Source organism: Vidua macroura, chromosome 2, assembly GCF_024509145.1.
Source record: "Vidua macroura isolate BioBank_ID:100142 chromosome 2, ASM2450914v1, whole genome shotgun sequence".
NCBI lineage: Eukaryota > Metazoa > Chordata > Aves > Passeriformes > Viduidae > Vidua > Vidua macroura.
Window position 1 is genome coordinate 54,361,114 of NC_071572.1, and position 25,002 is coordinate 54,386,115.

Here is a 25,002-nt window from a genome sequence, read left to right on the forward strand (position 1 = left end):
TATTAATCTAATAGAAACTTGATACAGGTTCTAATGACCTTGAGTTAAGTAACACTCTGGCAAAGACAGCAACTGTGATAACAATACTACACCGATAAGATATTGACAGCCAGAGACAATCATTGTCAAAACTTTTCTCATCTGTACTCCAAGTCACATAATTAAATGCTGGCCTTTTTTGTTAGATAGAGATTGATTTAGCAGTCAAACAGTGTACACCACACTTTAATTGTTATTATTTTTTTTTCTTAGTTTAATTCCAAGATAGCTCTTTGTTTCTGTGAACATTTATGAGATGGTCTTGCTTCAGTTTTTTTAATCCTTTCAAACTGGCTCTTGAGAACCCCTCAGACACTCATGCAATTCTTGGGGGCACAGAGTGAATTCACAATAATCAAATGTCTAAAAGTCATCAACTCAAAAAAAAAAAAAAGCAGCACCAAAATAGCTTTTCCATGTGATGTACTGAATAACAAATTGCCACTCAAATTTTCTTGAAATTCCCTTTGAAGACTTTTTTTCCCTCTTATCATTATATATTTTTGTGTTTATTTCAGTTTGGTTCTGTGTCTTAACACACTACAGCTAAACAAAATGCCCCAGGCTCTGAAAGTATTTGGAAACACGTTTGGAACAAAGACTTGACACAAGTATTGCACAAGTTAAACATGACTAGTTGGAAGGTCTTTTTGGAAAATCTGGACACTACCACTTCTTATCTTGGCAGGATTTTTGAAAGGAACAGACTCTGAGTGCTGTACTTCTGGCTCCCTATTCTGGACGCATGATAGCATAATTTCAGGATGAGATTTTTAAATTCCAAGTCAACTATGTTTTGGAGCACATGCCTCTGTATAATCATTATAAACTTTGTGCTCCAGAAACAAAGTTTCTGAAGCAGGAGTTTTAATGTGCTTAAGTTTGTACTTGCTAGGACTTAGATGAATTCATAACACTAGAACAGCATTTTAATTCTAATAGGAGATTATTTACACAACCTGAAATGTTATTTCTAAGCCTAAATTCAGGATTGCAATCTATAAATGCTACCTACCCAGACTTCACAGGAGCCTGGTATGCCCGAGGTGAGTAAGATTTATGTCAAAACCTTCCCTGAGGGCTGAAATTTGAACTACTGTTCAAAAGAGAGAGATTTCTACCAGGCTAAGCCTGGGAAAAAGTCAGAGAGGAATGTAAACAATTATTATCCCTCTTTCTGTTCATATTATTTATAGATATGTCCTACCACCGTGTGCTATTCATAGTGCACCAATGGTGTGAAAGGTTTTTACTTTAAGACCAATGAAATTAGTCTTCACAATGTTCTCTATAAAAGAGCAATATACTTTTGAATAAACGTTCATTCTTTGCCTTCTGAACTTGGAGTAATTTTATTCCCGTCCCTGCCTCAACAGCGACAACTGTGCATTCTTAGAGCAGACTTCAACATTACTGTGTTGATCTCGTCAACTAAAGATTATTGAATTAAAAGATTATCCTATATCAACATTTGTCTTAAATTTTGCCTATTTTATGCAGTTTTTTCCCCATGTGTAACAAAGACAGCAGGTGATAATGAAGGCTAACCTAACTGCAATACTAGGTTCTATCCTGCAGTGCTGACTTCATTCAGAATGGTCTGAAATGATGGGAACTTTCCCTGTTTAATGTAGTAACTTTGATTTAGATAATACATCAATAGAAACTGGTTTGATTCAGATGCAACAAAACTTTAGCATAATTTCTTTTTATCATATATTATATAAGCTATTGCTATCATATGCATTGTACTTTGACTGTAGTGTTATCTGCTTTCTCATATACATGCAGACAAATCATACTGCTTATACCACTATGTTATCTTTTCTTCCTAATCTCTTTCTAATGTTTGATATTTGTATCAGTGTTGAATAACACACAAAAAAAAAAAAAAAAAAAAAAAGAAAAAAAAAAAAAAAAAAAGAAAAATGTAGCTTGATAGCCCAGGACTTGCAAGCTGGTGCAAAAGCAGCTATTCAGGTGCCAGTTTAAATGCTATAAGTTATCTAAAACCTCAACACCAAACTGAAAATTAGGCATGAGCCTATGAAAAACCTAAATCATTCTGGATCAGCATCTGAGGACCAGACCTATGACATGGGAAATGGCATTAGACACATATTACTGGATCACTGCCAGTGTGAAAGAAACAGCTTTGTGTGTCCTATGCAGTATCTCTGCATTGAGGTGCTAAAATATGAAGAGCATCTATGACAGTGCCCCCTGATTAGAAATGGTGTTACTCAGACTATGTTAAGAGTCAGTGAGGAATAATTTAACCAATCTGGTTCCATTTTAATGATGAACCTTTGGTTAGTGTAAAAAATTTAAGACTCCCAAAGCAAGGTTCCTTTAGAATAGAGTGCCTTGATAAAGAACACCACTGCCCAGACACTATTGTGATAGAGTAGCAAAAAGATTTTATTTCTAATAGTTGTGAGCTGAAAAGTATTGTTTATCCGAGAGTGAATGGAAAGCTATTTATGTCAATTCTCTACTTATTTAAATTACAGATATTTCTCAGCCTTACCTACTTTTTAATGCTGGTTTTGATCTATGTGTCTTTTTATTTTTGACAGGTGTGTGATATTGCACCCATATTGGTCAAGATAAACAATTAATGGGCCTTTTTTTTACTGCTATTGCAAAAAGAAATTTCTGAAGGAAGTCTCAAAGGACACAATGTCTGAATGAAGTCTAGAAACAGACTTTCTCAGACCTTGCAGAATTACCAGAGTTTGCTGTGGATCATCATACAGAACATATATTATTTAATATTTAATTAAATAATTATTAAATTAGTTTTTAAAAAACTATTCTGAATTTCTTTTTTATATTTGCTGTGAATTTAACATCAAAATTTCTCACACACGGAGACATTTACAGAAATAAGGCACATGTTGCATCCTGGGTTGGTTTAGTCAGGGGTTCTGTTAAATGTTAGTTAGCCGGTTCTGTGTACCCCCATTTCCCCTGCACTATGGTCCGCTCCGGGTCACTTACCATTGGAGCTTCCCCATGCCAGTCTTGTAACCACCCCTGTGTTCATTCCTGAGAGTTCTGTGTCTGTTACCCCATCCCCGCATCCCTATTCATCCCGGAACCCTGTACACACCCGTGTCATGTTCCCATTGGTTGCTGCGGTCTATGTCACTCCCCCGTTGCCTGTCCCCATTGGGCGAGGGGGGCTTCCGTCCCCATCTGCCTACCCCCTATAAAACCCCATGCATTCTTTTGTTCACAGCCATCTTGTCCACGCAGGTGCCGGGAGTGGTCGCTGCTCTCCATCGCAGCACCATGTGGCAATAAACCCTCTCCAGCCAACCGCAAGGCAGGGTGGTCATTCCTTCGCCTCTTTACCTCGTCCCAGTGCCGGTCACAGAGCGCGGCCAGCCCCACGCCGGTGCGCTGAACATCAGAGCGCCCGGACCATGAGGCACCCTCATCCAGCCGAGAAGCAGTGCCTTTAGCCGGGCTCCCGAGCTGCCCCGGACAGGGGAGAAGAACACAAAGCTGCAGGCACATTGTATATGCAAAAAAAAAAAATTAGACAAATAAGCTAGTAAAATTATGAACCCTTGATGAACAAGCTATAAACAGAGTTAAATTTGCAAGTACTACCTCAACTGTACTCATCTGGACAATTTTTATTCAAATTAGTAAAGTTAAAATCCACTGATAAGTCTGTATCATTCATTCCAGATTTTTAAAATGCTCAAGATAACATGTCTAAGTGATAATGATATTCTTTAAAATAAATGTAATTCAAGATTTTTAAAGACAATCCTTATCTTTAGGTCTGACTGTCATATCCTTGGCACCATAAATGGCATATCTGCATCTGACACCCATTGTCAGATTGCAAGACATTTTTTCATTATTTTTACAAATCACATTTAAAATACTTTATAAGAAGAATATAAAAGAAAAAAAATACCCAAACCAGATGTCCAGCAGGCTTAATACTACCCGTGTATATCCAAAAAACACTGGAGTAAACCACTGTTCACCTTGCCTGCATTTCCACCAAAAGCAATCATGGTTTTTATGTTACATATGCAAGTTACACACTAGTTTCAGGCTCCTTCAACTCAACACCTGTGGGTTGAAGGGACACTCAGCACCTCTTAAAAGGAATTAGCTGACCAAGGAACACCCAGTGAGCTCCCTCGTCAGTGTTTATAAGGAACTGTGAAAGGCCACCCTCACACCGAGGAGGAAAAGCCACTGTAGTTTATCATGACACTCTCAAGCAGATGCAGAACAACACACCATAGTACCAACTGAACTAATATGGGTCCACATTAGCTGCACTTATTACATATTACAAATAGGCAAAGCTTGTTTTTGATTGCCTTTTTTCTATCTGGTTTTTAGGTCAAGATCTTCTTTCTTCTCGGTTTTCCTGTCTTCGACCCACTGCTTATCAGGCAAGACCAGTTTAATTTGTCCAGTCAGGGGTCTTGTCCTGCCTGCCTCAGTATTGATCCTTATTTCTCCTGTCATGGTTTTGACATTTGTCACTCCACCTTCTCTTTCTCCCTATTTTTTTTTTTTGTTTGTTTGTTTTTTTTCTTTTTTTTTGGGGTGATACTTGAATGCACTTATTTTGGTCTATGTTAACACTGTTAGACTGAATAGAAATCACACCGAATTTTTCCAGGGACATCTCTTCTTTCTAGACCTTTCTTTGACCTTTTTTCAAAAATTGAAACTGCACAAAGGCAAACCAGAAGCCACAGTGGGTACCAGTCTATCTCCCCATAGTGGAAAACAAGTAGAATGCAATTGTAGGAGTTGGTAAGAGAGTGTCTACATAACATTTAGGTATTCTTTCTAAAAAGCAGGTGGTTGGATTTCTGGGCAGGAGTAGTGTGGCTCATGAAAAAGTTTTTTGTTCTGAAGCAGCCAGTAAGATTGAAGGGAGGTAAAATACTGAAATAAATTGTATGTATATATATATGTATGTGTATATAAAATCCAACAATTTTCAAACAGATTGGGAGACTGCTTCAGATTCAAAAATGCAGGCATCTACAGCAGAGGAACCCTTATAAAAACGTATATATCTAAGTTTCTATTATAGTCAGCCAATACAGTTAACAAAGCTCAAAAAGCAGTATCACCTGAATGCAGACACCAGAGGTGACATTCAGTTGCTTTAAATTCTCTACCATTATTTCAGAAGTCCTAAGTTATTTTTGTGTGTCTTTAGTTGCTGTTTCAGAAGGGCACAGCTCTCTTGCATGTCCTATGTCAAATATCATAGCCCTATATGGCTGTTTGTGTACCCTAGCATGTCTCAAAAGCCACACAATGACCATTTTCAGGCATCTAAATCAATCTATATTGTATATATATTTCCCATAGTTTAAATATAATTAAATTTACATTGTGTAATTTTAATTTTAAAAAAGCACAAGACAGGATACTATGCAACTCCAGTGCTCAAAAATATTGTATGAAAGATTCACTGTTCTGACCCAGGCTATGGTTAGCTAAGATTAGCTAAATTCAGATAGGATTTGTCATCTAGATTACTTAGTTGAGTACATAGAATTAAAAAAAAATATCCAACAAATTGAAGCACTTGATAAAGCACAATGGCCCAATATGTCAACATGACTGCATATACACCTAGCACACACCTAAGCATTTTGCAGAACATTTGAAGAACAAACAGAACCTTGCAAAATAACTAAATTATTTCAAGTAAGTTGCCTCCCATCTAAAAGTGAGAATCTGTGTATCTCTGGGACAGGTGTGGCCCTGCTTGTTATAAAACAACCATATATTTAAAAACTGAAAAAGACTGGTCAGAATAAGAGATCTTTGGAAGAAAAAAAAAAATTGAAGCTTATTTTGTGTTGATTTAGATTTGGTTTCTTTTTTTAGAATGTTAGACCAGGGGTTGCTGCTGTCATGAAAAGAGGACACTTTTTTAATAGTCACACAACATTTTTCACTAAATGCATTCTGAATGATAAAATAAACCAAGTTTTTTAACTTCAAAAGCATTTTAGATATTCATAGTCCACTGTAGGCTGTTTCTGCAAAGGCAGGTGAAACCAATTAATGGATGATAAAGTGTTTCTCCCTGGAAAATATTGTTGACATGTATCCTCTTTCTTTCTTTCTTTCTTTCTTTCTTTCTTTCTTTCTTTCTTTCTTTCTTTCTTTCTTTCTTTCTTTCTTTCTTTCTTTCTTTCTTTCTTTCTTCTTTCTTTCTTTCTTTCTTTCTTTCTTTCTTTCTTTCTTTCTTTCTTTCTTTCTTTCTTTCTTTCTTTCTTCTTTCTTTCTTTCTTTCTTTCTTTCTTTCTTTCTTTCTTTCTTTCTTTCTTTCTTTCTTTCTTTCTTTCTTTCTTTCTTTCTCTTTCTTTCTTTCTTTCTTTCTTTCTTCTTTCTTTCTTTCTTTCTTTTTCTTTCTTTCTTTCTTTCTTTCTTTCTCTTTCTTTTCTTTCTTTCTTTCTTTCTTTCTTCTTTCTTTCTTTCTTTCTTTCTTTCTTTCTTTCTTTCTTTCTTCTTTCTTTCTTTCTTTCTTTCTTTCTTTCTTTCTTTCTTTTCTTTCTTTCTTTCTTTCTTTCTTTCTTTCTTTCTTTCTTTCTTTCCTCATTTAAACCTTCAGTTTGAATAGTATTATAGAGGTAGCTAAGGGTTTAAAGCTAGATTATGAGTAATAAATTTCGTATATGATGAGATTCTGTGCATTCTTTTGTTTCTTGGTTTTATGTCTCTCCTTTGCCACAGTTCAAATGTGACCATAGGGATTGATAAGATTTCTCTTTTTTCCCTCCTCCATCCCCTTTTTTTTCTCCTTAAACTTCCTACATTTCTAAATAATGTAAGTTTCCTGGCATGTACCATCTTTGACAAGTCAGAATGATTATTTCTAGGAATACTGTCAGGTTAGATAAGCTTTCCATCTTGTGTTAAATCCTGCATTGGAGTGCTTAATTCTAACACAACCTTCCACAGTCTGACAGCATGACATTAGGAATCTACTGATACATGGAGGAAGTACATCTGGAAATTGAATGATTCATTGAACTTTTGGGACATGTCTTTCTCTATAAGTTTCAAAATTTATTAACATAATTCATGTTAAATAATGTAAGGTTTCACAGCATGAAGGATTTTTCAGGTACATGATAGATATAGACATATATATGTCTGTATGTATGTATATGTATCCATCTATATATTTATGTGTAAAAGCAGAGACATAGCAAGATGTAATTATTAAAGAGACTCATATGCTTATATTAAAATTATTTTTTCAAATAGTTTCAAAAAAGGAAATTACCATAAAGGTTTATCTGTTTATTTTTTCTATTATTATTATTACTATTATTATTATTACAATTTCCTTAGTGGTTTTCTGTTTCTGTGGATACTGGAGTTTTATTTATATATATATATATATATATATATATATATATATATATATGCATGCTTACTATTTTTTAGTATGTTTGTCAGCTGTTGAAGGCCAGTGTTATTGTGGTATAGATATGGAAATACATGTGGCATGTCCCTGTACATAGAAAGAAAATTTGACCACAAACTTATGGAAATTCTTGGCAAAAGTAGCAATTCAATTAACTTCACAGTTATGAATAACTGAAAAGAGGTGACTGTGTCACAATACTTTTATAATACTTTGCACCATTCTGCAATCTAATTAATAAATTATTTCTCAAGAAAAAAAGTGAAAGATTTGAACCAAGAGGAGAAAAATTACTGAGATTTTCAGAACTGATTTAAAGCAAATGAATCAACATTAACAAGTTTTTAAGCCTTAAAAGACTGGCAGATTACATCCCATTAATATCTAACATGAGAAAGCATGAGGAAAATATTTCTAAGATTCAGTAGCAAGAAATAAATCTAGATAAATGTAGAATTTAGAATAGAACTAAAACACAGTTGCTTAATAATTATGAGTTTTAATCATCATTGGATGTGCAGGATTCTCTCTCGCTTGATGTCTTTATCACAAGAAGACAGTTTTTCACTGAAAATTTTGTGTTTCATTGCAAAGTTGTGAACTTGACAGAGGAACTTTCAGGTGAAATTCCAATGGGCTTGGTTGTAGAAGAAATCAGAATAGATTAAGACAATTATTCCTTCTAGTTCTTGGGTTGTCTTTTGGTTTTGTTTTTTTTTTTTTTTTTTTTTAATCTCTCCTTAGGAAAGGAATGTGGCATTAATATACTATTTTGCTGATGCCTCACCATTAAACCTTTGATATGCCAATGGCCGAGGGTGAATCAGGTGAAAACTTAGGTGAAAAGAAAATGAAGATAAAAAAAGGAACAGGAAATTGTCTTTGTTTTGTGCTTGATGGTAGATTTCTGTGAAACAAGACAATGAACTAAAATGCATTTGGAAAAAAAAAAATCAATTGATTTCACCTATCTATCTTGCCACCAAATACATTAGGATGATTTTTGTTGCTTGGTGTGAAGATGAATGTATACAATAACCTTGAAAGAATAAATGTTTACAGCATTGCCTATGCTATTGTAATTCTTTTAGTCTTGTACAATTTAAAAATTAACCCTCCTGTCCATCTTTCATACCCGCCCATCTATTGTTCATGTCTCAACCTTTATAAATTACTAATTCCTTGATGGTGAGAGATACCCTAGCAAATTTCTAGTTATATGCAATGGAGAATTCTGCAGGTCTCTGATTTGTAACTTTAAACAATTCCTCTGTCAGACAAATAGTTCAATTAATATTATTTTATATATATAGGTATAGGTCCCTGTCTATGAATACAGAACAGCATTTCTTACACTGAATGAGACTGAAATTCCAAGAGGCATGTATGTCTCAAAGAAAAGTTAATTTCTTGCAATTAAGAACTGCTTTAGGAATGTTGCTGGTAAAATGCAAGGCTAAATCTAGCAGTTATTTTGCAATTAAAATATTTCTGTTTGAGAATATCCAAATGTAAGAGCAGATAATGACACATGCATCTAAAATATTTTAAATATTTTCTCATATGTCACCCAGTGTGTCCTGATATTTTCATTTTTAGCCCACTCTACGTTATGTTATCATATTTTACATGCTATTAACCTTCTACTCAACTGGAGTATAAAATTTTAATTTAAAAAAAGTCCTTATGTTTTCTTTTTCACCTGTCATAGAATATTAATTGTTGTTATTTAAAGAAATTTGAAAGAAATTCAGCATGGCTGATATTGCAAATTGCAGCATTTATAACATGGAAATTGTCTTAGTAGTTAGATAGATTTTTTCATTAAAATTACAATCTATTATTTATACTATTAATAAATAGGTCTAATGAGTGTGTTGTCTCATAAATATCGATGACTTTAATAAAAGGTATGAGGATTCTGAAAATTCTGGTTTGAAGTATCTAACTTTATTCTGAAGCAGGATACAAAATCTCTAGTTTAGGTTCCTAAATACTTAGGTAGAATATCTGGACAGCCAGGTTACTCAAAATGGAATGTAGAAACCCACATTCAGGAAAGCAAATATAGAGGCAGAGGTGTATCTCCCTAAGTTGTTGCCAACAGGACTGCCATTTGGAACTGACAGTCTGGAACTTTTCTGGTGAAAGGGGGCCAAAAGGCAATTCTTCTCCAAAAGGAAATATAATCTGTATTAAATTCTGCTCACTGGGAACATGTCCTAAGTTTTGATGATAATACTGATATCATCTTCACTGATACTGATATCATCTTCATTTTGTCCAGTCTTGATATGCAATTTGTAGGTTCTGAATGATACCAGGCTTTGATCTATCCAGGCTCATAAATCTGAGATGTATACAGAGGTGCAGCTTAAACAGTGAGTTAAGCACCAGTAAAAGGAAAATACTAATACAGGTTAAATGACACTGAGTTGAAAGGACAGATACTCAGGAACCAACACATTTAGCCTGTGATGTCTGCTGAATTCCAACTCCAAGGACTGTGGTTGCTTGTTGCCTCTAATATAAATTATGTTTTCACCTTCTATGGGTATCAGTCACTTTTTTTCTGTGAATTGGCAATTAATTTTGAAGAACACAAACTATTGTCCTTCAATATAAATAATAAATGCCGTAACAGTATATTTTTTAAGTACTGCATATATTAGAAACTAATTGCATGCAGGATATCACTAACCAGATTTAATTGCCATTGAAGAATGTAGATTGCCATTTTGCTGTTTGATTAATGAAAGTTTAAACCCCTTGAATTCTCTTTGTTCTTTATTACCATGATTTGGTATTTCTAATATTTTAAGATATGCTTTTTTTCATGGTGTTTAAATACTTAAGGGCAAAACCCTTTAGATCTCAATATTGTAATTTGGAGACTAGTTTTAATGAGAGTTTTTCAGTTTGACTCTTTAGGCATTCCTTGTTCATTATCTCATCTGTGACCTTCAAACATTCTGGAAGGAGATATTGAGATAATATGATTTCTACTTTTAGCATGTTTGTTTTACGTACATCAAGGTCTCCAAATGGCAATAAGAAGGGCAGGAAAGAAATGCCATCAGTAGAGAATTTTTCTTACTGTGTCATCCCATTGACCCCCTCCCCTGCTGCCTTCCTGTGCTCTGCTTTCTGCAATAACTGTTTCTAAAGGACCAGATGTCTAATTTCTCTGTGTCTCATACTTTGCATCAGGATATGATACAAGGATCTTGTCAGAGAAAGGGATTAGAAAGGATGGACAGCGTAAAATGATGGGCAAAAATGACCTTCCAGTAGTGATTGACTCACAGAGCTGGATTTTACTAGACATTGATAAGGCTGGGCTGCCAGACAGTCTTCAGGATATTTGAGTGCATGGTCACCAATGGCTAGTGCATTAGCTGTGAACCCTAACTAGCTTAAGCAAATACTAGAAAGAGAACAAGAAAATACGTGACTAGAATGATTATGGATAACTTCCCATAAAAAAGAGCCAGATGAAAAACTTATAAAGCGTGCAAATGCTAATCCTTAGCAAGAAAACTGGAGATGAGAAAAAGAAGAAAAAAGATTCTAGAAATATAATGATATTACTCCCCTTTCTTTTTACCTAGTAAAGGTATGAACATGATTGCATGTAGATTTGTACCATGTCGGTGTAGCATACTCTTTATCTTTGACCTTGGAGAGATAAGATGCCTATTTAGGACACCTTTGGTAAATTAATTTCCATCAAAGACATAAGGTATTCTGTCTATGTTGAAAAAGAACATTGAAGACATTATGACATTGAGACAGCAAGATCTATATTCCTTCATGTCCACATTACGAGTATCAATGTCTTACCCATGGGAATACAAAACCCCTTCTTCAGACAGGTATCTATGCAGGCAACAAAGATCAGCAGACACCCAGATGTTCTTATCTTTATAATTAAACCAAAATTACAATGATATTCAAAGGGAGAAATACAAACATTTCGATAACAGATTAATTTTCCTGGACTAGTCAAGTGGTAAATTTTATGCCTTAAAATATACTTTTGAAAATAGGTATGCATGTATTGTCTCCAATATCATAAATATCATTAAGCAAAAATATAGGTCTGAGTTGCTGTTTCCTACAATTCTTGTATATAATTTTACCTCAGATATAGAGGTAATTAGAGTAATTCAATTCCAGATTTTTGAAAGGTAAGAGATACAAGGACTGGTGGCACTAGCACTTCCAGATCTAAGTGTTTTGTTCTGAGGCACACAGCTCAGAAAAACAAAGGCCTCATCTTTATTATCTTCAGTAATGAAGGAAGAATCCACTGAACTTATTAACATCTTTAATTATTTATGGCATTTGGGATGAGTCAGAAAGGTATCCATTTTGTTATTTAATAACCCAAATGATTAAAGATTCATTGGATCATTGATCAGCCAGAGACAGTTGTGCTGAAAGCCTGAAGATCTATTCTGTTAGATACTAGGCAGCTCCTGCAATATGTCTGAGAAATATCTTTATCTTTCAGATTTGAAAAGCTGCCATCTGGAGCTGTATTCCCACTTTTTGCTGAGCAGCACTCTCTTGGCTAAGAAGCAGTCTTATGTTCTTTTTGGGATAGCTTATTTATGTACTCTTGAGCTTCCCATCACCAAGTAATTTTCAGTGTGAGTCAATCTTCCAAAAATGGGGATTTGCAGAGGCAAATCTCCGCAGAGATTGGATGGCTTTTCATATAGAATGGTCTGGGTATATCACCTCTGCCTAGCCGGTTAATCCACCATCTTTTCTTTTTCAGAGTTTTTGGTTTGTATTTCATATAAACTGATAAGAAAAATAAACTGAATGAAACTGGAGCCATAGTCTTTTGTGGAAACTGGTGCAATGGAGTTGAGATATGAGATAGGCTGGACATGCAGTGCAAGCAGTCACTGTTTTCTAGGTGTCTATGCATGTGACATTGCTGAAATACACACTTTTAGAAAATACTTCTGTCGAGGTAAAAAACTTATTTTCAGGCCAGTGGATAAAGCAGTACATGAATAACAAATCTTCAGCTTGGCAGCTTAAATTAGCATTCTAAGACAATGTACTAAAATATTTTTAATGTCAGTTAGTTTTGGGAGTTTTTGGGGGTTTGTGTTTTTCCTCTTACTTTCTTTGAATCACGGCATACTCCTTTTTGTAATGTGTCACTAAGTCTGGAAATAAACAAATCATTACTTTAGTCCTGGCATTAATAAAATCCTACACATGTGACAATATGGGGTAGTAGATATTTTGGAAGCAAAAAGGAATGTTTACTGTGTCTGTGCCAGAAAAAGATGTTTAGCCTACAGCTATTTCATGGCAGTATTAGTGTCCAAGATCTGAAAGCAATGGAATAGATTTCGCTTGCTTGTAGACTTTTGTTGTTATTTTTGCATGGAAAATATCAGCAGACAGAAAGTCTGAGAAGTCCTTCTATTCAAACAGTCATTGCATTTCAGGAAGAACAAGAAGCACAATTGTTTATTCTGTATAACTGCAGATAAACCCCTGTAAACCTGCTTTCCTCCACTGCTCCTCCTTTCTTTTGCTTTTTTTTTTTTTTTCTAAGTAACAGTGATGCAGTATAATTCAGTGGAGCATAAGCTCAACTGATATCTATCTCAATTGATTAACTGTCTAAAAAATTTGATTTTCAGAATAGATGCCCAAGAGAGCTCCAATTCATTAGTGGTTATCCACATGTGATTAGAAACTGTGGGAGATCTAACGCCCTCTTTTAATTGATCCAATTTCATATTCATCATGATCATTAGGTGTGTTAATCGTAACATAGCACCTACATTAAGAAACCAACTTAACAACATCCTATAAATGACTTTAAGTCAGCAAGTGCCAAATTTACAGGGGAAAAATGACATGATTTCTGCTCTAATGTTACTGTAGGAGGGATATGAAGTAATAAAATGTTGCAATTGTTTAATCCATCATGATCAAGCAGTCATCATTTGATGATAACCTGATTGTTATATAATAACTATCCTTTGTTACTTGATTGCCCCTTCTTCACTCAAGGGTATCATTCCTTTTTTATGTTAATAACTACATTCATTTATGCCACTCTGTAAGGAAGTAAGACTTTCCACTTTCTTTACTATAATGATATCATAAGATTGAAGAAGCTCTTTTAGCTGTAGGTTATGCCAGAAACACGCACAGATTCTTTATATTTGTGCTGTGTTTACACAAACATTTTACTTGAGAAATCAATTTATAAATCATATGAAAGGAAGCTCTCATTTTAATAGCATGCTACTTCTAAAGTTATTTTGATTCCAGCAGGATTGGCAGTAGTTTAAATAAATTCTGACAGAGAATTTAAGACAGAGTTTGGGAATGATTCTAGCAAATATTCAGCTGCTATATTAGTTTTTAATGAGGGATGTATGAGTTAAACTTTTCATTTAAATATATTGTCCAAATGTTTCTTAGTTTCTTCCCCAAAATATATGTGCAAGACGACTACATAGATAAACACCACAAATATAATTTCTTGGAATTGTACCTCCTCACATGCCCAAATTTTCCCTATTCTGAGTGGCCATATGCCTAAACCCTGTTGGTTTCCAGAAAATATATGGAGAAATGTCTGTGCTCCCTGAAGTGTTCAGTCTGTGAAACATTCTGACAATGGCACATTTAGCATGCATCTATTGGATTAGGTTGTCATACAAAATGGAGTTACTCTAGGCTTTGTTACTGCACAACAGTGTAATTGGCAATAATTTCCCAAAATGTCTGAGAAATCAAAGAGCATTCTAAGAATGAAAGGGAATCAGGTCTGTTTTCAGCTGTGACAGTAGGTACCCCATACAGTTAAAAGACAGACGGAAATACCAGAATAAGAACTGTTCCTTGGAATTGGTTAGCATTTAAGAAAAAATCAAGTAGGAGAATATGAAAGACTGTAATGGGGGAATAAGAATGTAGGGAGTTAAGAATGTTACATTAAGAATGTAAGGGGAAGAAAGGAGTAGAGAATGTGAGATGCAAAAAGTAGGGTTTAGGGTGTTGGCTGGCAGGATAACAGAAAAATGTCATCTTTTCAGAAAATGAATGCAGTTTCTAATATTTCTAATGTTACAGAAATCCAACCTTATTGCCATGTGGGCCAACATAAAACATATAAATACACTAAATATAAACTTTATGCCAGATGCTCTTCTGAAAAGAAAAGATTGTACACTGAGTTACAGGAAGACACAGGGACCTGTGGTAGCAGTCAGGTGACTGGATACTCAGAAGCACAGCTGGAGCTGAGGGTCCTAGACTTTTGCACACTTGGATGGGGAGAATATAAAATCCCTGGATTTCCTTCATTTAGGGTCCCTTTCCAGAGGCACCCAGCTCTGGCTGTTTTTTTGTTATTTAGCTATTGCACCAGGACTAAATTATTTTGAGTATCAAGAAGCCTAAGACTTGGCTATGGGAAACCTAGGGTGGAGATGATATGGACTGTGGGAATGGGGTGTATGGGGAGTTTAAAGGAGCACCTGTTGTTTCACTGGAGAGATGCCCTGTGAAGGGGCTAAGGTTCAACTCAAGTTATGTGGCTCTGGCTTCCAGTGTGTCTCCTGGGTAGTCAAATGGGAAAACGTCCTTAACAAGGGGAGCTATGTTTAGATGAAGACAAGCATATCTGAGAAAATAATTGGGATGCTGATTGTTATCAATTTCTAGTTCTTAGATGAATATGGAACTGTCCTGACAAAGTGCACATCTTTCCTCCTTCCCTAGAAAGCAGCAAGCATTTGGCTTGGTTATGAAGGCATGTTGCTTTCTGCTAACCTGCAGGAATGGTGGGAAGGAGGTTTGTTCCTACAGTCCTATAGCTGGACTCTGTGCTTACCTGAGAAGTGTCAGCTAAGACATTGTATTAATTGGCACTACTTGAGAGAGACTAAGGTGGTGCCCCTCAGAGAGGAGAAACATGTTCCTTGGGTGTTGACCCAGAAGCTCTGTGTTATTTTACTTTACAGTAACATGCTCCTGGGATTCATTCTTGGGGCGTGGGTTTTCGCTCTCCCCGGCTGCACGCGGCTCTTGGGAGCCCGGCTGTGGCATAGCTTCCACGTGCTGCTGGGGTTTTCTGCCATGGGTTTCCGGACACGGCTCCGTGTCTCGGGCGCGTGGGCTGGCCAGCCTCTGTTACCGTGCGCTAGGGATCCGGTAAAAAGGTAAGGAATTTGTCCATTAACTCCGTGCTTGGCAGAAACGGTTTATTGGTCACGTGGCGCGGTTCGATGGAAAGACGCGACCGCTCCCGGCACTCGCATGGGAGAAATGGCGCCTGGGTGCCAGTGGGGTAGGATTTTATGGAGGGGCGGGGCGAGATGATCCACGGCCTGCCGGCCAATAGGGGTGGCTGCTGTGGCAGTGACGCCAGCAACAGCGACCAACCAGAGAACCCCGCAGGGGCGGGCACCGAGCCTTGGGCTGAGCGGGATCGTGTGGATTGGGTGGCAGGCATGGGGTCTCCCAGGGCCAGACGGGCGAGTGGTTACAGGAGCAGCAGAGGGGGAAGATCCAGCAGCAGGCAGCATGGGGCCAGAAACCGCGGGGGGGGAAACAACACGGGGGAAGCACGGGGGTACACAGGACTCAGCTAGCTAACACAAATAAGAACCCCTAAAATCCAATCCCAGGATGCAACACATTCTTTGCTTATTAATTTTTCAGGACTCAGAACTCTTTAGGTGAATTGCTTTGTCAGAACTCATTTAGTGATTGGTTTAAAAAGAATAATTCGTTAAATGTGAGCTTCATATAAAAATTTACATATATGTTTATACACATATTCTTATATAGTGATATCAGATTTGTTTAATTAGTTCAGCTGAACTAACAGATTGTCATGACTGGCATAATGGTGTGTAATCAGCAAGTTTCTGTGTTAAAGTTCAGAGCTCAAGTTTAATATGCAAGGGAAATGTAGAATTCTTCATGCTTGTATTTTGCTTTTTGGAACTGACAATATGAATATAGTTGGTTCAAGAAGATGTAAAATGTGATTCTATTAATATTAACTTACATATTAAGTTTATATAATCCTTATGTTTCCATCTGTGTCACATTTTGATGCAGAACAAAAATGTTGCCAGATGTTCTATAGATATGCAGTTAAATGGAAAAGTGTTGGAACCATCTGTAAAATCCTACCACAAAGAAAATCTGACTGTTTAGTATTTTTATTCTTTTTGACATAAGTCCAAGAAATTGCAACAAGGAATCTAAAGAAGCATACATGCCGCAATAAGAGGAAAGAATAAAATCACAAACTTTTGTAACAGTAATTCACCCAGAATGCAGGCATTTGGCCTCAGTCTACTAGAGACAGGAAAGGGTACAGACATTAAAGTTTTATATATACATATGCAGGTATATGTCTAAAAGTTTTCATAAAACTCAAAGAGCATGGCTAAGTAGAATTCTCAATTTTTTTTTTTTTTTTTTTTTTTTTTTTTTTTTAGATTCCTGACCTCTTTTTCTGTTTTTTTCTGATCTTCTAAGTACAAATTAACAGAAGCCAAGGTAAGTAAAGTAAAGAAGGTAAGTAAAATAATTATTATCGTGCTCTAGCCTTTAGGAAAACTTAAATCTATTGAAACTTTTCATTAATATTTTCCTGCTTGTCTTTTTATTTCTTGATAAATTTCCCACAGGGGAAAAGATTCTTATTAACTGACTAATGAATACCTGGGTCATAAATATAAATTATGAAGATTCTGTAGACAACTTTTGGGTACAATGTGAATAATTTAATTCTTCATTACTCCTTTGAGTGAATATTCTATTATCCTGCCACGTTTTGATTTTATTAGTAAATTCAATTTAATCCTTATACTTCTATTATAATATCAAAACAAACGGCAACAGTTGCATAAATCAAAACATGTGTTAATAATTTTCACAGAATTCCAGCCAAATTCTTAGTTTGTATAAACTGATTTTTGATTAAAAAAGTCAGTAGTGAAATATCTTTTTATAGTAGTTGAGGGCGTGGCTCCTCATCACACAGAAAATGTATTTCCTTTGGGATCTTACCTGATACTGCGTTTGTAAATTGCTACAAGCCTGGAGCATCAATAGCCTGATGTGAGCAATTCAGACCAGTATTTTTTATTTCAGGGCAAAATGGGAAATATCGTTTACAATGAGAGAGCTTAGAAAAGCACAACTCTAATTAGAACTATACAATGGATGAAAAATTAGGAACGTATAGTAGCTTCAGCTGATATAGAAAAACACACTGAGCTGATTTGTTCTGCTTTATTTTAATCAATGGAAAATCCATGAAAACTGATTGATGAAGATAACTCTCACTTTTTAATGTACTTTATGTATGTACAATAAATTTTCATAGGTTACCATTTATGTATCTATGCACTGAATATTTTATTAGAATATATATGATAATGAGACATGGAGGAAGCAACAAACTGCCTTAACCTGGTCACAGTATTTGAATAAGCTGAACTGCTTCGCAGGAAACAGAAGAGTACTCTGATGCTTGGGACAGCAGTGAGGGAAGTACAGAATATGCACATGTGCATTTGTCACCACATATGGAGACACCAGAATTCAGGTGGTTTATTCTTCTACTGTATCCTACTTCTATAATTTGGCAAAACATTTGTACCCAGTAGAGCAGCTTGCTTGCCTGTCTCCTAGGCTCAGACAGAATTTTGAAATTCAGTGTTCTCCAGGCTCTCAGAAGGACTCTCCTGCCTACCAGGAAGACTCAGTGCTTCACAACATGCAGCAATACCTTCCGTTTCAGAGTGTTCCAAAAAGAGTTGCTTTCTCTTTATGTTCTTACTGGTTTGAGCCCTCACAGCAATTCTGTGGGCAACAACATTTGTTCTATTCTGCATAAAAATAATTTGTCTTTCTACAGCTTAATTCGTACCTTTGAAATCATTAAGAGCAGAATCAGGTTTTGTACACACTCTTCAGGAATGAGACATTTGCAGAGCATTTTCTTCTGTTTGGAGAAAGTGTTTAGTTACTCTTAGTAACTAAATATAAATACACCATGCACTATATAAATATACCATGTCTAAACATGCTTTCATGATGAGAATAATTTGGATGATTACATGATGTTGGGACACTGTGTTTTTTAAGTTAAAGTTATGACTATTTGTCTTCATTATGAACATTATAATCAAATTTTGTATTTCCTGGTATGTATCTACTATACATCCAAATTTTTTCTTAATTGGCAAAACAGTTAAGATTTAAACAGTTTTCTAACACAGCACTCCTTTTCTTTAGGTTCAAGTGTTATATATTTCCTTTTTATAATTCATTTTTCATTCCTTCTGTCTCTTTAAACTCATAGGAAAGGAATATGAATAAAGTGCTTTGTCTGAATGTTGCTTGGGTTAACCCGCTTGGCTTAAAACTTCATACTTAGGCAATGTTTGTATCGATTATCAAAAATTTAGGAATTGGTTACATTCTTACAGAAGCAGCTCTATTATGAATAAATATTTAAGTTGAGTGGAGCCTCAGTAGAATTCTGGACCAGCCTAGCAAAGCAGGGTCGGATATTGGGCATATTAAGTCCCTCAAGATTTTAGGCAGTCAGGTATTGAAACTCCCTTCCAGTCTCTCTGGACAAACTACTCCATTGTTTCACTGCTTTGCTTATGAAAAATTTTCCATCCAGCAAATCTGATCTTTACATGGTTTAGATTGTGCCCATTGCACTTCACATTGTGCTTGTATCATATAATGGCGTAGGTACGCTTGGAACTGCTTTCCTTTAAGTAACTTCACACATTTGTCTTTTAGTACTATCAAGCCAGCTATTGAATTAGCAGACCAGAAAGGTAACACCAGTTTCTTGAACAGGGGACAATGCAATTAAGGTCTTATTTATGCTGGCTTTGTTTTTGAGTCTGCTAATAAATGAAATCTCAAATGACATCTCAGTCTGCCTTTATACTGGTGTTCTTAATGGCTGCATTTAGATATTATATTGCCTTTCTCATGCCCCCCATCATTTTTCATGCAAATGCCAGACACCTTTTTCTTCTTTTTCTTAAAACTTTTCAGTTTTAAAACCTAATTTGTGAAGGGTTTTACATTCTTAGTTTATATAGTTCTTCTTGTCCTACTCCCCTACCTGTGAGGAAATTAATACATAATGTACAGGAAACTCCTTTTTTCAAACTTTTACATTTACAGTGGAATAGACAGATGACAAAGCAGACACAAAAAAAAAAAAAAAAAAAAAAAAAAAAAAAAAAAAAAAAAAAAAAAAATCAGTGCCCTGAATGTTAAAATGAAATCTTGGTTTTCAGTCCCTCTAGACTTACTATGCCAAGAGCTGAGATTTCACTAATGTTCTTGTTACACCAAGCAATCTGCTTCTCTGCAGAGGTAGTTGTGCAATGTCATTTGATTATATTCTATCCAGTAGTGTTCTGCTTACATGAGAGTTTTGGGGGTTTTTTTCTCTTTTGTTTTGTCTTTTTTCCACAATGCATTTCCACCTTTTCTGTCTTCTTATAAAAGTACTTACAATTTAATGGGTCTTCTAATTGAAGTGAAAGGTGCTTGTTTACACTTAAAAATAGCTTTCAGTGCATTTGTCATGTACTGGTAATAGACGAGCTGTCTTTCTGTTATTAGCACTGCAGAATAAACCTATGATTAATACCTTATTTACACAAACTGAAGATGTTGGGTGACCTTGAAGCTGCATTGTGTTCTGTGCCCTTTTTATAACCTTAATTACCAGGAATACAGTGCTTTAAAGAAAGACTAACATTTCAGTTTAACATCCACGATAATCTATTTTAAAGCCAGCTAAGCCAGCCCCCCAAATACAGAGAAATGTTATTACATGCTCAGCTAGCTGTCAAGGGGCCATGAGTCAGTGGCTTGCAGTTATCTAAAGTAACAAGGTTGTTCAGAATTTCATCCAACAAAGCCAGACAGCTTATGAAGGGATTAAGCACTCTTTGATTAGAACAAATGGAACACATCCTTCCCTTTTAATTAGCATTCCCTTTCACTTGGTTTAGTCTGGTAATTTGACACTCTTACTAGCCAATGCAAGAAAAGACTCAGTTGTGGCTTTCCCATGAGTACCATAGTAGTAGGATATTAGCATACAGTAGCTAAATTGTGAGCAGTCTTGGAGATTGTGCTCAACATCCTATGAAAATCCCAAGGGCATAATGTCAACAGACAGAGTGTAATAATATTTAATGCAATGTGTGACAGCAGACTCTGTGAGCCTTTAGGCACAATATATTGCCCTGAGGCCACAGTCTTTCTACCTTCTATCCTAGACAACCAAAAAAAAAATTATGTCAGCTTTATGGATATTTTAAAGGTTCATATTTTAATTTCTCAAGATAAATCAGTCACAGCAACGTGTGTTTGCAGTGGTGAAGAAATGGGTGTTCATATGAAGTGCTCATATGAAGACAGCTTGGTGTGGAAACATTCACCCTCGCCATGTTAAAAAGAAAGAAAACAGTTGTTCCATTGGAACGCAAATACTGGCACTTTGATTTTGTACTGCCTTCCCTCACTCTTTCCCTGTTTTCCTCTCCCTGACTTGGTACCTCAGTGCAGATTGGTGGTTGATAAAGATTGAAGAAATTACAGGTGAGAAACCTGCTCTCCAGATTTCAGTTGTGCCAAACTCCACGTGATACACTGAATAATCACTGGATAAAATGATCATCAATGTTTTTCAAGCTGCCTACTTTCTCTGATACCTTTCATGACATGCATTTGAAATAAACCTCATTGTATGTTGTCCCTCTTTGTCTTAAATCAACTGCTTGAATGTGTACTTGGAATGTCTTCCTGCTAACCCATATCCTGTCATTCCCTCCTTTCTTCTGTCCCTCCTTCTGTGCAATACTAAGTGCAAAATATCCAGGTGTGTTTAGCATAAACAGTGGTGAGAGTCAGCTCATGTTTCAAGAGCAGCTGGTCATCTCCTACCCTCCACCTGCGGCGTGGGTTTTTGCTCTCCCCGGCCGCACGCGGCTCTTGGGAGCCCGGCTGTGGCGTAGCTTCCACGTGCTGCCGGGGTTTGCTGCCGCGGGTTCCCGGACACGGCTCCGTGTCTCGGGCGCGTGGGCTGGCCAACCGCTGTTACCGTGCGCTAGGGACCCGGCAAAGAGGAAGGAATTTGTCCATTTACTCCGTGCTTGGCAGGAACGGTTTATTGGTCACGTGGCGCGGTTCGATGGAAAGACGCGACCGCTCCAGGCACTCGCATGGGAGAAAATGGCGTCTGACTGCCGGCGGGATAGGGCTTTATAGAGGGGCGGGGCGAGAGGATCCACGGCCTGCCGCCCAATAGGGGCGGCTGCCGTGGCACTGACGCCAGCTACAGCGACCAACCAGAGAACCCCGCAGGGGCGGGCGCCGAGCCACGGGCTGAGCGGGATCGTGTGGCTCGGGGCGGCCAGCACGGGGTTTCCCGGGGCCGGACGGCAGGGTGGTTACAGGAGCGGCACAGGGGTAAGAGCCGGCAGCAGGCAACATGGGGGCAGAAACCGCGGGGGGGGAACAACGCGGGGGAAACGCGGGATTACAGAACTTGACTTATTTTAACATAAATTAAAAACCCTAATCTAAACCCAAACTCCGGGATGCAACATCTCCCCGCTTAATAAAATATAAAAAGAAAGCAGTGGTGTTGATGCAGTCTCTCAAGCGGTGGCCTCTTCTCCCAGCTTCTTCTGCTGCTGCAACTGTGGTGACTGCTACGCAGGTGGAGAGGGCCTGGAGATGGTGCTGGGGTTGGTTCTTTTCAGGGTGTTTAGGGATAGGGAAACTGGGACAACTTTATTACAAACATGGGGATTTGGGACACACACAGACTGGGGCTTTGGGGAAAAACATTTTTTTAAGGAGATTGTAGGGTCCTTTTTCTTTTGCGTCGCCTGCGGTTTGATGCAACCCCCCGATTGGTGGGGTCATCTGCCGCACTCCAAGGCACCCTGACGTTCTGAACTACCACCTGCACAGTTACTTGATCAATCACAGCTCCCCTTAAGGTGCTGTGGCCTGCCTTACTTTTATCTTCACGCGAGGCAGGTGCGCGTTGTTCCTTCAGTTTTTTGGGAGAATGGGATCTCCCTCCCCCCCTCTCCCCCCTCCCACTGTCCCTGGGGGTGCCCTGCCCAGAAACGGACATTGAACCACAAAATGTCCTCTCTGATTGCAGTGGAAGCACTGGCGTCTTGCTGGAGGCTGCTTCGGACCAGCGTTCTTTGGAGGCACGGCATCCAAGGCAGCAGTGTTCATGGATGCCGCTTCCAGGACAGACTTGTCCTGAACCTCCGATCCCTCTACATGCCTCTCATCTGTCAGCTCGACCCGTTCCACGGAATCTGGAAAATGCTCAGAAACCCACATCCCCCTGCTTCCCTCCCTCCCGGGTCTCCGGGATCCATTGGAATGTGGAGGCAGGGGCTCCGATTCCCTCCCCTCTCCTTTTCCCTCCCGCCCAGACATCTGGGGCCCATGGGAACTTGGAGGTAGGGGTTCCCGTCCCCCCCCCTCTCCTCTTCCCTCCCGCCCGGCTCTCCGGGGCCCATGGGAAGATGGGGATAGGGGTTCCCGCTCCTCCCTCCCCCCTCTTCCCTCCCGCCCGGATCTCCGGGACCCATGGGAAGATGGGGACAGGGTACGGGCAATAGGACGGGGGCTGCCTCCCTCAGGCAGCGGGGTGGAGATGGCAGAGCTCTCCCCGGTGGAGGAGGGCGGAGTCGATGACTCAGCAGGGACGACATGCAAAGGACTGGAGGGAACACCCACTCGAGGGGGAACAATGGGTGAGGGAGCAACCTGAACTCCCGAGGGGGCGGCGCCCACGCCCACAGGGAGGCAGGTGGGGGTTGGGTCAAAGGCGGGGACACCGGGAACAAAGAACAGAAAGGGGTTGTGGGAAGAAGAGACCCTGCCATGTGGCCGCCCTCCATCTTGGGAAGACAAAGGGATCGACCACGTGGCCTCGGCCTCCTCAGGGGGACAAAGAAAGGGGTTTAAAGAAACAGAACTGCGCGGGGTAGCGCCGAAACTGGGATTTTCAACTGGGAACAAGGGATTGGAAAAGGGGTTTAGGGTCGTGGCCTCAGCGAATTGACCGATCTCGCTAAGGCAGGGACGCCGGGGTGGCTTGGGGGAGCCAGGCGCACGGTCCACATTTGTGGAGCTGCCCTGCGTCTCAGACTGACGGGGTGCCCCCCCTCGCCCACCCAGGTTAGGGGAAGAAGGGGTAGGAGAAGGGGATGGGGAAACAGATTCAGAGGGAGTAACAGATTTTCCGGATGGTTCTTTCCTTTCCCCAACCGAGTTTCGCGCGGGGTCTGATTTTACTACATCCGTGATCAACAAATGGAATTTAGGGAAGCAGTCATCTATGGAGGGATCCCTACCGATCCCCTCTGCTAGCCTTTTTCCCACTTGCTCCCAAAATTCTGGTTTGCGCGCGTCCTCGGTAGACAGACGGGGGAAAGCAAAGAACAACCACCGGACAAATTTCTTAACTAAATTTTTTGGGTAGGGGCCCTTCACCAAAAGGATTTCTTTAACTTGGGAATAAAATTCCTTTTGTTGGGCAGATAGCACGGTCCCCATGCTTCTTCCACCCAAACCACCTCACCCCTGGGGCAGTAAAAAAGAGGAAAAAAAAAAAAGCAAAAAAACGCAGGCGACTCCAGCGGCTGCCGTTCGTGCTGCGCGCTGCACGTCCCAACCTCGGGAACACGGCCAGCCCTCCCCGTATTAGCTGGACACGTTTCCACGACTAATACTTACCAGACTGAAGTCTCTGCAAAGAAAAGCTGCTACCAGGGTCCGGGAGTCCCGGGAAGTGTTCTTTCTTCTGCCCTCCTGGCTGCGAAAGTTTGCACTTCCTGTCCCACGCGGGACACACTGGTCCCTCGTGGGCGACGGAGACTTCACTGACGTACTTTGGAGAGCCCCTGCTCTCGGTTTCCGTCCGGCACGGAGCTGTGGTCTGGCGCGGATCGCTGCCTGCTCTGGCTTGGCGGCGGCGCTCCCCCCTTGGCGGCAGCGCGGCCCCTGGCCGGCGGCGGCGGCTCCCGGCGCTGTTCCTGGAGCTCCGCGGTGAACCTCCGTCCACGCAATCAGCTCAGCGCTGGCCTCGGCACCACGTTCGGCCGCCAATTGCGGTGTGGGTTTTTGCTCTCCCCGGCCGCACGCGGCTCTTGGGAGCCCGGCTGTGGCGTGGCTTCCACGTGCTGCCGGGGTTTGCTGCCGCGGGTTCCCGGACACGGCTCCGTGTCTCGGGCGCGTGGGCTGGCCAACCGCTGTTACCGTGCGCTAGGGACCCGGCAAAGAGGAAGGAATTTGTCCATTTACTCCGTGCTTGGCAGGAACGGTTTATTGGTCACGTGGCGCGGTTCGATGGAAAGACGCGACCGCTCCAGGCACTCGCATGGGAGAAAATGGCGTCTGACTGCCGGCGGGAT